This window comes from Diadema antillarum, unplaced genomic scaffold, assembly GCF_040938485.1.
Source record: "Diadema antillarum isolate AM-2024a unplaced genomic scaffold, OU_Dant_1.0 seq00001860_RagTag, whole genome shotgun sequence".
Classification (NCBI taxonomy): domain Eukaryota; kingdom Metazoa; phylum Echinodermata; class Echinoidea; order Diadematoida; family Diadematidae; genus Diadema; species Diadema antillarum.
The window spans coordinates 317,384-324,034 of NW_027272531.1; positions in this window are offsets into that span (position 1 = coordinate 317,384).

Consider the following 6,651-nt stretch of genomic DNA (forward strand, 5'->3'; position numbering starts at 1 on the left):
TTGAAATGTGGATATTGAATATTGACAATAGGCCTATCATATGATTTCAAGTTGAAAAAAGAGAGAAAGAAGTGCAGAATTCACACATAGTTCACTTTGAATTGTGAAGACAGTCTATGGACATATATTTTTGAAAAAAACAATGCTCATCTTAATACCTTTACATAATCTCACGAACACACATACAGATGAAAAATATATATTGTACCTATTATATTCATATAAATTTCATGTTCTCTTTGGAATGTAGGATGATCTAAACCTTTGTACAGTATTTGAAGATATATATATATATATATATACATTTTGTTTTAGGTAACAGCATAAAATTTCATCATTGTCACATGTGGAAATGTGATTTCCCAAGATGATAGGGATCAAGTTCAGTATTTCCCAAACAGGATGAGCTGTTTGCCCACCCCAACTCTTGGTATTCAATACAGTTGAACAAATATGAAAAATAGCAGCTGGGAGGAATTTCTTCTTTGTGGATTTCAAATTCGACTTGCCGTTCCAAAAACACTTTCAAGCATTATACTCATTTGGCCACTCAATTGGATGCCCAGAGAGGACATAGATGCTTTGGGGGACAGTGAGATTAATACAGAATAGCTGTGGACAAGTGGGGAGAGGTTTGCTGGATCAGCCAATGATCTTCCAGTCACTGTATGTTGCCTGTATCGCAACAGACCGATACACTGATTACTTCACTTATTTGCATGTAGCGGATGACCAGCATACAGACCCAAACACTAGTGCCAAAATGTTTACATTTATATGTGATGGGGGAATTTTAGTGCAACAGTGAACGTAAATGGAGATGTGAGAGAGAGACGTACTGATATCCCATACTCGCATCATTTGTCTGATTTTTGAGTGTGCTGGCAAATTGTGTCCATGCAAATAGAATCTTTACACTGAAAGACTTGAAGCAAACTTGCTAAAAGCAAAGCTCTCACAGTACTGCTAATTTATAATTATTTTTTTGTTGTTGTTGACAAGTGTGCAGCAAATGCGTATTTTCGTTGCAGTAATGTTACATTTACGTGTATATGATTAATGCATGTAATGGTGTTATCTTTGCTGTGTGATATGATGTATACCCATGTATTAATACAGTAGTTCATGTAAAGTACAATACTTGTAATGTCTTCTAAACCTTGAAAAAAGATGTTTGCAAGACCTTTTCCCCCTAAGGGGCGTTTCCGACTTTGTTCAGATTTCAGTTTCAAGTTCAAACCCCTTTAAACTCACACTTGAGAAGTTCCAGCATGCAAATTGAAACACTGTTTGCATATCCGAAGTTCAAAGTTAGCCCTGGGCAAGTTTACTGTGATAATGGAATCTTGTGTTAAGGGACCAACATGTTATCCAGGACTTGATAAAGTGTGAAAAGTGAAAGTTCAAAATTGTCATTGTGCACGTGACCAATAATAGATACCCATTATATTGTCTTTATAGCACTTACCTTGGAATATAGAGACTTAGATATGGCTCTTTCGAAACAGACACACAAACACCAAAGATCTCAGTTTGACAAACACATAAATTTGATACGAAAAAAACATGTTTTTCCTTTTTACATTTTTATTTGAAAATCTGTTCACATCTAACAAACATACGTAAAGCCATCAACTTGCAGCACATGTCTCATCATTTGTACATTGTATCGTTTTCATATGTTTTGTCTTCTTGTCCAACTTACAAAACAAAAAACTAAGACAATTCATACAACAAATGACTAATATAAGAGTGACAAGCCAAATCTGTGCAGCACATTTTTTTTCCCCTACATCCAATTTGAAGAAGAAATATTCAAAACATTTGAATGTAATATATTAGAACTTGAAGAAATGGCGAAAATTATGAAGTATTTCAACCTTTGGCAAAAATAATTGATAGTCTAACATATACAAGCAGAACTCAGTAATCCTGAACATCACCTAATACAAGTTCCATCTGAATAATAACTAAATGGCAGGGATTGTTCGAGAATCTTTAAGAAATGCAAACTACTGGGGTGAGAGCTCATGTATTTTTGATGTTTTTAATTACTTGAGGGTAGTGACTGTAGTTTTAGAATGAAGGGAAAAATCATTCTCCTTTCTCACAAAGCAGGAGGAGATTTCATGCAGAGGATGTTGTTTCAGACATGAATGAGGGTTACATGCCCTCTGAACTTTGACAGCACTATAACCCCTTAGGGGAAAACACCCAAATATAAGTTGGCCGACAAGGTGATCGGCTGAGGGGGTAACACTAATTTGACGCGATATTGAAAGTCAACATTCATGTCTCTTGTTTCGGAATAAGGTCATTGTGAAATACTGGTCAGGGTCAAGTCACCTTGGCCTGTGTGGAATCTCACGAGACGGGTTGCATTATTTAGCTCGGGAGACAGTCTCGACTGTTTTGTCTTCGACTTCTGGAAGCTCTACTGTACATGTTGCGAATATGTGAAACAACTTGTCAGCAAGTTCTGAGAGGGCCTTTTTTGAAGGATTTTGAAGTCGGAATCTATGAATGTGATGTTTCCAGTTGTTGATCAGTACACTTGTACTATTCATTGTACTGCCTTGCATAGCCTGGTTACCATCAGTATTTGATCCAACTCTGTCTGTTAAAACTAGATACAAATTAAGTCAAATCTCTTAAAATGAATGAAATATAGATGTGTTGCATTTTTTCTCCCCTTCAGTTTGCCACTGCTCAATTTTTCAAATACATTGAAGCTGAAATTAAGATAGTGTAATGTCAAATGAATTTGTGCTTAAACTTTGCTACCTTAAAGGGGATGGCTAGTAACTGATCAGTGGGAATCAGTGGGAATGCTGGAGGCTGATTGTTCCAATCCTTGTGGGATTCATTTAAGAGTACATTATATATCTGTTGTTGTGTGAAAATAATTTGCTTCAGAATGGTCTCATATTCAAGTAATGTGCAGTTTAATGTTTCCAAGTTAGCGTGCCTGGTCAGTGACGGGGCATTAATCTTCACATTACTTGAATATGAGACCGTTCTGAAGCAAATAATTTTCACACAACAGTAGATATATAATGTACTCTTAAATAAATCCAACAAGGAGTGGAACAATCATCCCTCAGCATTCCCACTGATTCCCACTGATTGGTTACTAGCCATCCCCTTTAATGTCATTTTCCATGTAAATGTACAGATAACAATGTTGCAATGCAATTCAAACAAGAGAGGGTCATATGATTAACAGCATCAACATGTGTATGCAATCACAACCTAAGAACACTGCCGAAAAACTTAGCTGCAATGCATACGACACTTGCATCCAGGAAAACGTTCACCACCAAGAGCGAACTCATTTCGTCATGCTATTTGAGCAGATCTATTTGATTGAAAGGTAGTATTTCTTTGGTGTCCTCATGTTTAAAATAATCAGGCACGTAGTGTTTCACTTCAGTGGTTCCATGGATAGAGGTCAGGAAGAAATTCTGTCTTTGTTCAGTTTAAGTGAAGCATGCTAAACTGGCATTCACTGACTATTCACAAAAAAAAAAAAAAAACTTTTCTGCAGATAAAAATTGGCATCATTGTCAACTGCATATAGAATAAAAAACAAACTAGAAATGTCGCTATGGCGACTAGTATGCCTCCGCCATAATGTATGATTCTCCTAATAGGTCTAGATAGTACATGTGGACAATGTGTAATTACATTTTCACAAAACTGGCAAAATATTGAAATGACAAGTTTGTCAGAAATGTGTTGAATGTTCACCTTCCTTGAACTTGGTTTAATTGGATGAATAGGAGAGCATGTATTTGGGGATTTAAGGACTTTAACTTGACTTTGACCCATTCATACATTTATGCATTGAGTAATTTTCATGGTACCGGTATGGAGAAAAAGTGCAATTTCTGTACTGAATAGTAAATTGTTACCATGTTCATCTGGCCTTAGACCCTAAAATTCATAAGATAATCACTTTCAGGTAGAACATGCATAGATATGCAGTAAGTTTCACGATAAATTGAGCCACTTCCGAGATATGGAGGAAAAAGTTAGTTCAGCACTTTCACTTGATCTTTGACCTTTTGACCTTTGAGGCAATTAAAAAAAGAAAAAGAAAAAAAACTCTCAAGAGAATTTCTATTAGGTTACACATGCATACACCAAGTGTAAAAAAAAAATACTAATCCTGCTGGCATTGCATGAACATGAGGGAAATAGTAAAATTTTTGAAGTGTTGCACTTGACCTTTGACCCCTGACCTTTGACCCCATGAACCCTACATTCTCTAGATAATCACTGCCAGTCAGTACATGTATATATACTATGTTCCATGAAGATACCTTGAACAATTTTCCAATTTACAGAGAAAAAAAAGAAGTTTTAATACTTTTACTCGACCTTTTGACCTTTGACCTTTGACCTCATGACCCAAACTTTCACCAGAGAATCTAAATTGGATAATACATGTATACACTAAGTTCAAGAAAATATCTTCAGGCATTGCATAGATATGGTGGAAATAGTGCAATTTTATGTATTTGACCTTGACCTTTTGACCTTTGACCTTGAGCACGTGCACCCAAAAGTTGATAGGCACAACTTCACCCCCTAATACACATACATGCCAAGTTTCATTAGGATACCTCAACAGCTTTTGATAGTTACCTTGTCCACAAAATTCATTACGGACGGACGGAAAGACGGACGGAAGGACGGACGGACGGACGGACAACCCGAAAACATAATGCCTCCGGCACCACTTCGTGGCGGAGGCATAAAAACAAAAACGACATTTTGTGCAATGTCAAGAAATGTGAAAAAAAAAATGTCTTCTCTAAGGCATCTTTTTGGTCATTTTGAGGTTAAAATTTCTCCAGTAATTATTACAAATTACTCGACTTGTTGAATCACATCACAATTAGTACATTTTCTTTTCTAAGACTTCATGCAATCATCTACTTTGAGCCTACATTTTGTCCTCACAGGATGGGGTGATACATGTAAACTCAATCAAGGTGAAACGATAAGAGAGGAGCATCCTTAAAAGCGAAAGAAATGGATCATATATTTGATGGGAAATTATCCAAGTGTATTGGGCAACTATGTACAATTTAAGAACTACACAAAAGAAGGAAATACATCTACCATTTTAGGAAAAGTGCCATAAAAGTGGTACTAACTCTAGGCAGGGTTTCATCATTCCATCACACAAACACCTGAACAACATCTCAGGTATATGCTATCATTTACATTTGATTTTGGAAGACATGCTAAACATATTTCTAACAATGTGCATTTTGAAGGTCCTATGACATCAACCAACAGAGCAATTCTTTTAGAACTGAGGTCACCTTGAATTTGGAAGGGTGATGCATGGTTGTGCCTAACAACAAGTTTTTTATTGTTTGTTTGTTTGTTGTTGTTTTTTTCCTTTCCAGCAAACGAGATTTACAAACTTGGTCCTGGATTTGAACTGACTCACACTTCACTTGGCACTCAAGGTACCAAGTTTAATGTCACTACACGAGGGACCATCAAAGAAATACGGCTGCACACAAACACACATACAAAGCACAATTTTCTATCTCCTTTCTGACAAAATGAGCTCTAATTGTTGTTGCACAAAATTGTATTGATGCTCAAGCTTTGGTAGTTTTCTTTCTTTTTTTCCCCTGCTTAGTCAAGAAATGTAACATACAGAAGAAAATGTTTGACATGCTCCCACATGTCCCACATAGATACAAAGCCATAACAACACTTGCGCTCTCTTCCACAACAAACAGTGTGTCAAATGATGTGTTACTCATCTGGTTTGCCCCTAAAAGGTACTTGCTTTTTATGTCAGATATTTGGTTGTGTTCATGAAGCTATTTTTGGAACAGGCCTGAAGTGGGAGTCTTCTTTCTGGCCATGCTGAGCATGTTTCTGACAAAGAGTACCCCTGATGCTGTGTTAACTTACCAACAACAACCTTAGATTGAATCACTGTATGGTCCTTTTTACACCAAAGGAAACTTTTTCTCCATACGGCATGGAAGGTCCAGTCCCATCAGGACAACAACTCATGTTACACTATACATTCTCTCTTTACACTCTAGTCAGCAGAAACACAAAACAAAAACAAAGAGCAAAATTACAACAGAACTAAACCAAAGACAACTAACGAATGAGAACATTAACATGAACTTGATATCTGGTTCATAGGTAGAACTGCTGCAGGACGGGAACTGAGAAATGTCACAAAAGTATGTTACACTCACAAGAACATCCTCCGACTGTGGCATCAGCCTATTTCTCTCATGCATACATTAAGTCTTTTGCGACCACAAACACCCTGTTCATACACATTGTGAATGGCATACAGAGATGCCTGTCTACAGGGGGTAAAGATTTGACAAACTTATCATGAGCTTGAAAAAACGGACAGACTGAAAACACTGCATTGTGACATGCTGGTGAATTATTTCGCATTCATGCAACTTGTCACAGAAATGCTCAAATGCAGATTGGTTCAGCGACACCAGATGAATATAAATCTAGCCATAGCACTGCACTGTGCACATTTAAACTGTTCGGCTAAGTGTGTTGATATCACCCTCGAAGAAAACTATCTTAAAGTTGGTGTGCTACTAGTATGACTTTGCATCTCTCTTATGTGCTCCCAAA